Raw genomic sequence first — 11263 nt, 5'->3', positions numbered from 1 at the left:
CTAAACACCTAAAGAGGTGATTTTTGTTAAATATCAGTGGATATTTATATACATGATATAAAAAGCCTGAAACTTTTAATATGAAAATGTGATATAGAAATCACAAGTTAGTTTTTCGAAGAAACAATATTGATATGATTTTAAAGTGGTTGAAATCATATTGAGATTTTTATTAGTTTGAAAGTTACCGAGAGTTTGGATATGTATGATTAACTGCATATTTATATGGATCATTGGATCATGATATATATATGAAAATCCCTGAATGATAGAAAATGTCTGAAGCTTCTAATATGAATACATCTGGAAATATGTATTCTATCAAGTTTCAAAGATCCTTATATGATCTAAAGCAATCCAAACGCAAATGGAAACAAGCTATTATTGCAGTTTATATATATGATTTAAATGTCATTGAGACTCCAGAAGAGCTCATAAAAACTGCACATATTTGAAATATAAATCTGAAACTCTTGCGGCTTCAAGGGGAAGATGGATGATATTATTAGTCATGAAATACCATCTTTTAATACAATTAGTATTTCAGATTCATATTATGGGTTTGATATAAAGTGTGCATTATTAAAGAAGAAATAAAAGGGAGCACACAGAACATTTACTAAAAGATAGAAACACAAATATGAATATTTGTGAAATATTATTTTATTATCTTGAAGCAAGAATTACAAAAATTTGAGACACTTTGCCTCATTCTTCAAACGCTCTTGTTCTTCAAAAATCTGCATGACATCCCTATCTAAAGGGGTGGGCAATCGAAAAGAAGATTTAAGCAAGGATTTTAAATTCCTATTCTCTTTCTTTATTGATTCTATCTTCATGTTGGACTCTAGAGGAAGTCGCTGAAGTATAGCAATATTCTCGTGGAGATTGTCAACTCCACAAGTTCTGGATTGCAGTCGCTGAGAAAATGCGACAATGGATGATGAGTATCGGGTACCGAGACTCACAAGCTCATAGATAGCTTCATTATCTGACCTACGAGTCAGATCATTATATTGCATGATAGCACCTGTGGTAGAAGCAGGAACAACTGATGAAGGAGGTGCAGAATACCTCATATATTGACCCTGAGAAGATTGCTGAGCCATTGCAGAGAGAGATTACAGGATAAGAATGCAGAAAGAGATTGCAAAGTAAAAATGCAGTATGATTACAGAAAAGTGAAGAAGATGAGATGCGAATGAAGATGAGCTGAATATCTCTTTTATAGAGAAAATTATGATACAACATCTCTCGTGAAGCAAGAGAAAAGAGATGGAATATAGCTTCATAGCTCTGCGGCGTCTGACAGCACGCCTGACACCTACAGAAGAGTTGAAAATCCGCGGTACTTGTCTGATATTAAAAGGCTGGCCACCATTTTTTTATTGAAAAATGAGGTTAGCGGTTTAATGTTGATGAATTCTCCACTAACTGTATTATTTATAAGAACTCCAGAAGAGTACAACTACAGAAGAGTAGTGATGAGTAGAAAGATCCAGTTGTGATTATTTTATCAACATGGATCAAGTTCATAGTTAGTTGGATGTACAGATGCAAGTTATCTTTCAGATACACACAAGAAGATCATTGCAATTCATGAGAAGAAAGTTGAAATTGATATCAAGAAAGTATGGTCAAGTAAAAATCTGGCAGATTTATTCACTAAAGCATTACTAATTGCAACATTTAAGAAGATTATGCAGAACATTGGAATGCGGAGGTTTGAAGACCTGTTATCATACACTTTTCAGGGGAAGTAATGTCTTGAAAACTTGTGCTGATTGTACTCTTTTTCTTCGCTAAGGTTTTATCCCACTGGGTTTTCCTTTGCAAGGTTTTAATGAGGCAATCCTAAAGCACTCGGCGATACACATGAATACTGTACTCTTTTTCCTTCGCCATTGGTTTTTTCCCACAGGATTTTTCCTTGGCAAGGTTTTAACGAGGCATATTCTTTAAATATGATCATCCAAAGGGGAAGTGTTATAAACTATCTTGAATTGTATGACCACATTTATCTAGTCGTCAAATGCATAGTGCATAGTGCTAGCATAGTACTAGCATAGTGAGTTAGCCGACATATGCATAGTGCATAGTGCTAGCATAGTGAGCTAGCATAGTCCCCTTTGTACGCCTATATATATCGTTGAATTCTTTAAGAAATTCATAAGTTTGATAACAGATTAATAAGAGAATCTCTTCTCTCGTTCTCTCCCAATCTCTTGAAACTCTCTCTCTCTTTTCATTTAGTTCATAACAATCACAACTAATTAAACTAATACAATATCACTACTTTTAACCGATAAAAAAAATAAAAATAAATAAACAATGTCACTACTCTTCACATCTTCAATCTGAAATTGGGATAATTGCACAAGGGAACTGTTTTGATATAAGCACCTGCCAAATCATGTGTTGATATAAGAAAATTAATATGGTGCAGTTTTACCGATAACACATATTACAAATAGATGAAACAATTAGGAATTGCAAATATTAAATCATGCCTATTGAAGAATTATTAGTACCCAAACTGCATCATTATGGAGATCTTCAAGTCTGCATAGTGCATCGAGGGTATAGAAATCCTTTTTCCAGTCATTCCAAGGTACTCACCTGCAAGTCTACATAGTTGTTAAACAGTCTAAAAAAGTATGGAGACAATGACGACTATGCCTCTGCATTTCTTGATTGTTTGCCTTTGCTTTTACTCATGACCACTTCAAAAATAGCCAACCCTTCTCATGCTTTTTACATGATCCCATAATAAGATTAAAGATTGAAGAAAGGGATCGTTTCCAGTAAAATAAAAAGGAACATATGCTTTTAACAACAAAAAGCATACCAACTGATCCTTCTCCTGGACTCTGAGCAACTATATGTGCATACCCAACATCCGGGAACAAGCCAATTCCGTTTTCTGGCAGAGCAAGAAGAGTCCTGTGAAATGCATCAACACAAGATTAAAGTGAAAGAAGTTAAAATGACAGTATGGTACAGTTGGTAATACTAATACTACATTACCTCTCTATAATGACACAAACATACCTCTATTATGATCCGGTAGCAGCCATGACATAACCAAAGATGCATCAAGTATACATCTAAAGAAGCTTTCACACTAGAGCCACACATTGTTTTCAAGTTTTGATAATTACGACAGGCATCGAATCCAGATACAAGCACTAGTTCAACATATGATCAAAAGCTCTTTTATCAAAGATCGTGATATTTAAAAGTGGGAAACAACTCAAATTGCAAAAGATATGCTTGATAATGCAGCCATCCATCTAGTTTCAGTGTTAGTTTAACAAAGTTCACAATGTTCTCAAGTTTAACAAAGCTCACAATGTTCTCAATCTGGATGATATATAATTAAAAGGACACAACAATTAATATAGACATCCATTCCTGCATTGACCACGAATGGTTACCCTCAAAACCTTAGTTAACTCTTGAAAACCAAAACAAACCCTGAAATTGAAATAAAAATATGAACGGAAAAGAGATTAAAGCCAAATAAAATTCTGGAGATAGTAGGAAAAACAAAAGATGATGGTTGAAAACCAAAACTAACCCTGAAACTGAAATAAAAATATGAACGGAAAAGAGATTAAAGCCAAATAAAATTCCGGAGATAGTAAGAAAAACAAAAGATGATGGTTAAAAAATGTGTGAAATAAACTATCCACATGGGACTCTTAACTTTCTTATCAAAAGCATCAACTGTTTGACTTCCTCTTCTATTTTACGTGTTTTCAAACACAGTTGCTTAGATCACTATAGAATCAATATAAACTGGGGAAAAAAACTGGAGTATGTGCTAGGTTTCTGATCATATTTCTCCAAACCCAGATCCAAACTAAAAGGAAGGAAAAGAAATTTAATGAACGCAGTGGAGAAATAGAGAACTTCAGATTCTCGACATACAACGTCCAGATAAACTAATAGCAAGAAAAAAATCGAAAATAGACTAGAGATTAGGGAAAAAACCAAACCCAGATCTAAACCAAAAAGAAGAGAAAAAAAAAAGTTTAATAAACACAATCACAGCATCTAGAGAGATTAATGGAGTAAAAACTCACATCCCAAACAAAAGCTCGTAGCTCCAACTGCAGAAATCCTCTACTTTTTATAGATCTACACATAAACTTAAATCTATAAATAAGAACTCAGATCTAGCGAAAGTGGGCAACGGCCAACGAGAGAGGAAAGTGATATAGAAATACTAAAACTCAGATCTAGCCAAAGTGGGCAACGACAGGGAAACTGATATAAAAACATAGAGAGAGAGAGAGAGAGAGAGAGAGAGAGAGAGAGAGAGAGAGAGAGAGAGAGAGAGAGAGAGAGAGAGAGAGTGAGTGAGTGACGCTCCCAAATTCCGTTTGGGATCAAACGAATATTTGAAGCGTCGAGACATCAACACAAGGTTACCTGCCTCCGTCCATGACATATAAGATGCAATGTTCCTAACATGCACCTAACATTATGCAATATTCGTAGCGGATAATTTTTTTCTTTAGCAATACTATGCACCAAATTGAAAATATCCCAAATACTTAAAACATACTTCATACATAAAGATCCATTGAACAACTAAGATCACAACACTAGTCCAAAATGGTTATTCCAAAAAGTACTAGAGATGTAACTCCATCGTACAAGTAGTAATTTACATTAACTACTATATTAACATTGATGTCGCACCGTTGTTTAGTCAACTGTATCTAGATGATTAGCTCCTAATTCTCCTTCAGGTCCTGTAACAAGATCTACCATTCGGAGGAAATGGTAGTTGGGACTACCAAAATAAGATTTGATTACAAATCTCACTAAATTAACAAAAAACTTTCACGCAAGCTAATGATGCATGGATGACAGTAAAAGCATAAATGCATAATCAAATTCATAAGTAATTAAAGCATAACTTGACGTACAACATAGCATAATTGACATAACTTAAATTGAAACATGAACTGAACTTGACTTGACATAAACTTGATCTGAAACTTGACTTAACATGAACTTGTTCTGAAACTTGACTTAACATGAAAAATACATACTCCACAGTTGTTGTGGCCCCATGTATTCTACGTGTAAATACATACTCTACAGTTATTTTGGCCCCATGTATTCTACACAAACTTGACTTAATATGAAAAATACATACTCCACAGTTGTTGTGGCCCCATGTATTCTACACATCACAATGCAGTTAAATACATACTCCACAGTTGTTGTGGCTCCATGTATTCTACACATCACAATGCAGTTAAATACATACTCCACAGTTGTTGTGACCCCATGTATTCTACGTGTAAATACATACTCCACAGTTGTTGTGGCCCCATGTATTCTACACGTCACAATTGCTGTGTCTCACGTAGTGTATGCATCACAATTGCTGTGACCCCATACTTCGTGTGCCACAGATGTTGTGGACCCCACGAAACTGAATGTACTCAAGATGAAACGTGACTGGAGTACGAAAGGACTGAAGTCCTGACGTAACATAACGTGACTTGAACATAAGTTGAAATACATGACCAACTTGAGATAGAAACATTTCGTAACATGGCATAACATATAATAGACAACATATTTAATATGACATACTTGCAACAGTGAATATTACATGACTTGACATACATGTAATAGATGGCATCCTTAACATGACGTACTTGTAATGTATAGCAATACATGACAGAATATATTATGTAACAGTTTTCATATACATGACAGAATATATTATGTAACAGATAAAAACCGATGACAGAATAAATTCTATATAACAGACAATTATGTTATAACTTGGTATGACATGACATATATGATAATACACATATATATACACTGTAGTTCATTTACTTAGCACACATACATAGTAGACTGCTAGTAAGTTAAAAGCTAACTTACCTCGATCTCCGCATTTCTTATAAAACCTTAAGCGCGATCACGAAGAACTGTAATTAGTGATTCTAAAAGTTAGTATTAAATCACTAATAAATTAAAATATGAAAAATACTAACTTAAAGAGTAAAATTTCTATTTTACTCTATGCATGTAGGAAAATGATCGTTTTACCCATAACTTAAAGATTTTGCATACTAATTACAGATGTCACCAAAATTTACATACCTCATATAAATTTTATCCCCAATTCAAATATCAATTTAGAAAAATTTAAAACTAATCACAACTATTAAAACTCCATAGGGCCGAAATTCTCATATGCTATTTCCATTGATTTTTGTTTTCTAACTTGTTTTGATCAACCTTTTGATCTATGACTTATAAATATGTGATCTTCAAACCAAACCATTACATGGTTTAAAAAGATGTCCTAAAACATATATAAGCTTCTAATTCAAGATCACATGGTTAGAAATTAACCAAAACATAAATTTAGCCAAGAACATCCACACTTTGGCTTATCTGAATATCTCTTTGCATAAAATTTCATATCTTTAAAAATAACATCAAATATCTTCAAAATACTAATATAACATGTATATAAGATGCTTAGGATCCTCCAATAAAATTATCAAAGTTATTGGAATAGGTTTAGACCACCAAAGAGTTAAACTTTCTCAAAACAGAAACTGTTTTTCCTCTTCTAGTTTCTAAGTTTCTAAATCTAAGAAAATCTTTCATCAAAACCTTTAATCATGCAAAACTCCTCAACCAATAGTCATATATACATGTTAACAATACTCCATAAAAATTTCAGACCAATATCTATCTATTAGCTTGGTCAAAAACTCCAAATTATAACATATTCTCCAGTTTATCTTCTAGAATGACCTTTCTATAGTTTACATAATATTTGACTAACCAAATAATATTCAAATGGGACAAATAAGATATCCACGTAAATTAGACTAAAAAAGGAACAACTTATATGAAGGAGACTTTATGATAAAACACTTACAAAAGTTTCGAAATGGGTGTGCAAAAGAACTCCTAAAAGCTGTTCGAGAGAGAGTGTTTGGTATTCTTTTAATGGAAAGTGTAAATGAGATCATTTCATGGGGAGGGGTGACTGGAGATTCTTATGTATAAGATATGGAAAAGATGAGGCTGGAGTGAGAGTTAAGTGTAGGACTCTCTTACCCAATAATATCCACGAAATTAGTTTAAAATATTTTTATCCAATAATATCCATAAAATTAGCTTAAAATATTTTTATCCAAAAATATATATAAAAATTAGCTCAAGATATTTTTATCCAATAATATCTACAGTTTTGAACAGACGTTTCATCCGAAAATATGAAAAAATGTTATTACGCCATAAGACCTTAATTAACCCTCCGAGTCTAATGACACAAACCATAATACATTTAGACACTTCTAACTATCTCCAATAATCAAAAACATACTTCTGATATCATAATGAGTAATAACACTAACTATTTAGTTAGACTAAAACTTATATGATTAATGGATTTGTGAAAACTTATAGAGTTTTCACGAGATTCCTAAAGTCAATAGAAATTCCACAATTGAATTTCTAGCGGGCTGTTACAGAGAGAACATATCGAATAGCGAGAAAAATTTGGGAGAAGAAAGTAACATTACCGGATGGCAGCCACTCTAGTCAAAGGCGGCGATAGATCCAACTGTGAGCAAGAGTTAGGGTTTCGGCAATCGGGGGGGTGAGAGGATCGTCGAGGTCTCCGTAAGGGTGTGACTGCTTAATGTGAAGTGTTAGGTTAGGTTTGTTTTGTTTTGTTTTTAAAATTAAAACCGGTTACTCTTCAAAAAAATTAAAATTTAAAACCGGTTACGGATATCCGGTTCTAAAACCGGATTCAACAGGTTTCCGAGTTTCGGATTCGGACCGAAAAAAAAAAAAAAATTCGGCTCGGATGAGGACCCCTACTACTAGTGCCATTACTAAAAGAAACATAAGAAAATTACATAACCCTAGCTCCTTAATTAAGAAGATCGGCTGGAGGATAAAAGGAAACTCTGGTGGCCTTTGGTGCGCTTCAAGTTCTGGGCTTCTCTAGAGGACATTTGGAATGAGTTTGTGGGGACATCTATAGGCATGGCCCTGATGACCAAGGTGTAGCCTGCCATGGGGCTCTTCATTAGCTGGCCGGAAGTCTTGATCGTCACATATTCGAAGTCATTGTGTCCGGCCCTGGCTGTAGTCGCATAGAACTAAGGGATTCCAAACGCATCTCCACGCTTAACCCTCTCATGATCTCATCAAACACATTGTCCCTATTGTCGTCCACAATCTGAACTCGGGCCTCACCCCTTAGCACGCAGACAACTCTATTGTCTGTCATCGACCAATGCGATGTGTACAATGCATTCTGCAACATTGAAGACTTGCAGTACGTATTAGATTAATGTTTTCTCATCATATAAATATTTTTCTCAACTTAATTTTAAGATTCAGAGTCCATTTGAATTACCGGGAAAATATGGCCTTTCTCTGCACTCATGTCAAGGTGTTGAAGGATTGGAAGCGTGTGCTGGTTCACGATGTTTACTCTTCCGACTTGCTTGGAGAAAACGTCAAGTTCGGTTTGGGTGTCCAGGTTGTGTCTAATTCTTTCATTATAGAGAGTTTCTTCCAACCCATTAACTAGCCGTCTCTACCCTTTTTGTATGTCTTCGTCAGGTCTCATCATGCGGCGCATTCGTTTTGGCACTTGACGATGAGGCCCAGCCGATTATCGTCTTCCTGCAATCTATCTCCTAGCGATAGTTTCCGAAATATTGTAGGCTTTAGCTAGCAGTTCCTCAGTAAATCCACTGAATATGTTCTGGAAGTTAACTCTCTGTTCATGCCTACCCCTTGGCCGTGTTGTTCTTGGCTTTCTTCCTGAGGGCTACCCCTTTGGCCACGTTGCCCATCCCTTGGCTCCCCATCGGCGAGCAAGAATGACTGTGAGACCAAAAGAAAGTTAGCTGTTTAAAAATGGATTCTGATTCTCTAAATTTCTGGCCGAACTCAAAGCCGGCTTGAAACAAACACAGTATCATTTTATATCATTCGAGCGAACTTATTGCGTAATAAATGCTAATTAAACATTGTAGGATGCACTTAAGAGACTAAACATGATAGATGATCCTGTCTTCCAAACTCTGCGGTCTGGATATATCTTATTCCAGAGCATGTTTCATCATTGTAAGCAAAATCCAAATTCCAAAAATAAAAGGTAAAAGTTTATAATGCATCTAATAATAGAATTATGGAACCATATTTTTGTCATCACATCTGTCAGTAAAAATCTTAAAGAAATATGGACTAGAAATCCAAGTAAACATACAAGGCATACATGATTTCTAAGGTACATATATACATGACAAGGGTAGATAAATGAGATGGTGTTATGGAGTAATGGGTTACCCTGAATCGACAGTCAAGCTGGTTAGCATGGTTGCTAAGGTCCATGACAGTAAAGGCAATGAGCTGTTCATTGCCATCATTACACCAGCAGGAATGGCCATGATGTCGCCCCGGTGAATCTAGTGCCCCTTTTGTTGCTGGTTTGCTCTTCTTGATCTCCTCCACCTTGCAGCTGTCCCATCTGGCTGCTCCAGCATCTTGATAAATCCTGTGATGTCTCTTACTAATATTAGTCTCTGCACATCTTGGGCAGGTTAACCCCATCAAACATTCACCTGCATGTGACAATATAATATTTCATACATTGAAATTAATACTATGCCTGCACATTCAAGAAAATATAATACCCAGATAGATCAATCGACAAATTAGTATGTTTCTGGTCCAAATTATACATTAAACTTGACATGCATATAAGATTTGGAGCTCTTTTCAGGGTGAGTAACCTTGTTCAATGTAAACCACATTCGGGGCTAGCTGGAAGCTAGGCAAAGTGAGTGAATTAGGTTGCACAGTCTGCCTTTTCGCTGCAACTGCAGCACATTGGAACTCGTCCTCAGATTCCTCCCACAGCTCAGTACGACCACCTTCCGAGTCAGCTACGCGGATTGGCTTCAGAGTCCTCAGTCTCTGGAGCCGACATTGCTGAGATGAGCCTCTGCAGGCAGTGGGGTTTGTTTCCTCAGAAGAAGCATAAACTAGCAGAGAGAGCACCAGTGCTAGAAAAATCTTAGTTGCAATGGATGAAAGCTAGCACAAAGCAAATTGAGAAGAGATGCATATGGTGAAAAAAGTTGAGCCATTTTATAGCGTGGAGGATTTGGAGGTTAGTGTAAAGGTTGTGAGCTGGGTAGCAATTACACAAGGTTGGTTGGTTGGTTGGTTTTGTATGAAGATCATGTCCTTTTCTTAGACTAATTTGTGCCACCTTGCACGGTTGCAGATGCCATGCAACTTGGTTGTTGTGAGAATCATAGACGTGGTAGTGCATTGTGGTGTTGCGGAAGAGCCTTTATTTATACTAGGGCTGTGCTCCGATTCCGACTCCGTCGGAATCGGAATTTCGACTTCCGACTCAGACTTTTGTCGGAGTCGAAATCGAGCTCCGATTCCGATTCCGAGAGGAATCGGAGTTCGATTCCGTTCGGAATTCCGAATTTCGATTACTGTTGGTAGTCGGATTTCCGATTGGGGCCGGAATTCCAACTTCCGACTTTAATTCCGACTCGGCCAACTTGATACGTTTTATCTTTTTCTTTTTTTAAAAAAAAAAATTTATTTTATCCTTATTTTCAAAGCTTGAAAATTATATAAAAGCTTGAACACGTTAAAGCGTATAATTAATTAATGAATTAATTAATTTTCCTGGTATAACGAGTATTATGGACAATATTTTCAATGCAAAAGGTCAAATATATTTGAGCACGTTAGACTGCATAATTAATTATTATACATAAATCAGAAAGTCCTAAACAATTAATAATAGGAATAACAACCTATTTCAAAGTTTGATTAAACAGTCCATAAGAATAAACATTTTGATTCAACTAAAATAAAAAACATCATTTGCACTTTGCAGCATCGTACTTGGTCATTTAAAGTACCTGAAATTAAGATAAAAAAGTATTCAATCAATAAATATAACTAAATATTGATACAGAAAATTGAACACAATAAAAGTAAAATTTAATTACCATTAATACCAATAAAGATTAAGTTAATTTTGACATCAACTTATCTTTATCCATACTCCATCATTCATCGGCAACTATACTGGGGTTCACAATTACATCTGTGAAATGATAAAAAAATATAAATTAAATAAATTTTTGAAATCATAAAAACAATTAAAATAATCAATAATAAAAAAACAAGTAAAATAAGGTTACCA

The sequence above is a fragment of the Carya illinoinensis genome, chromosome 4 (assembly GCF_018687715.1).
Source record: "Carya illinoinensis cultivar Pawnee chromosome 4, C.illinoinensisPawnee_v1, whole genome shotgun sequence".
NCBI lineage: Eukaryota > Viridiplantae > Streptophyta > Magnoliopsida > Fagales > Juglandaceae > Carya > Carya illinoinensis.
This window is presented reverse-complemented; position numbering follows the sequence as displayed.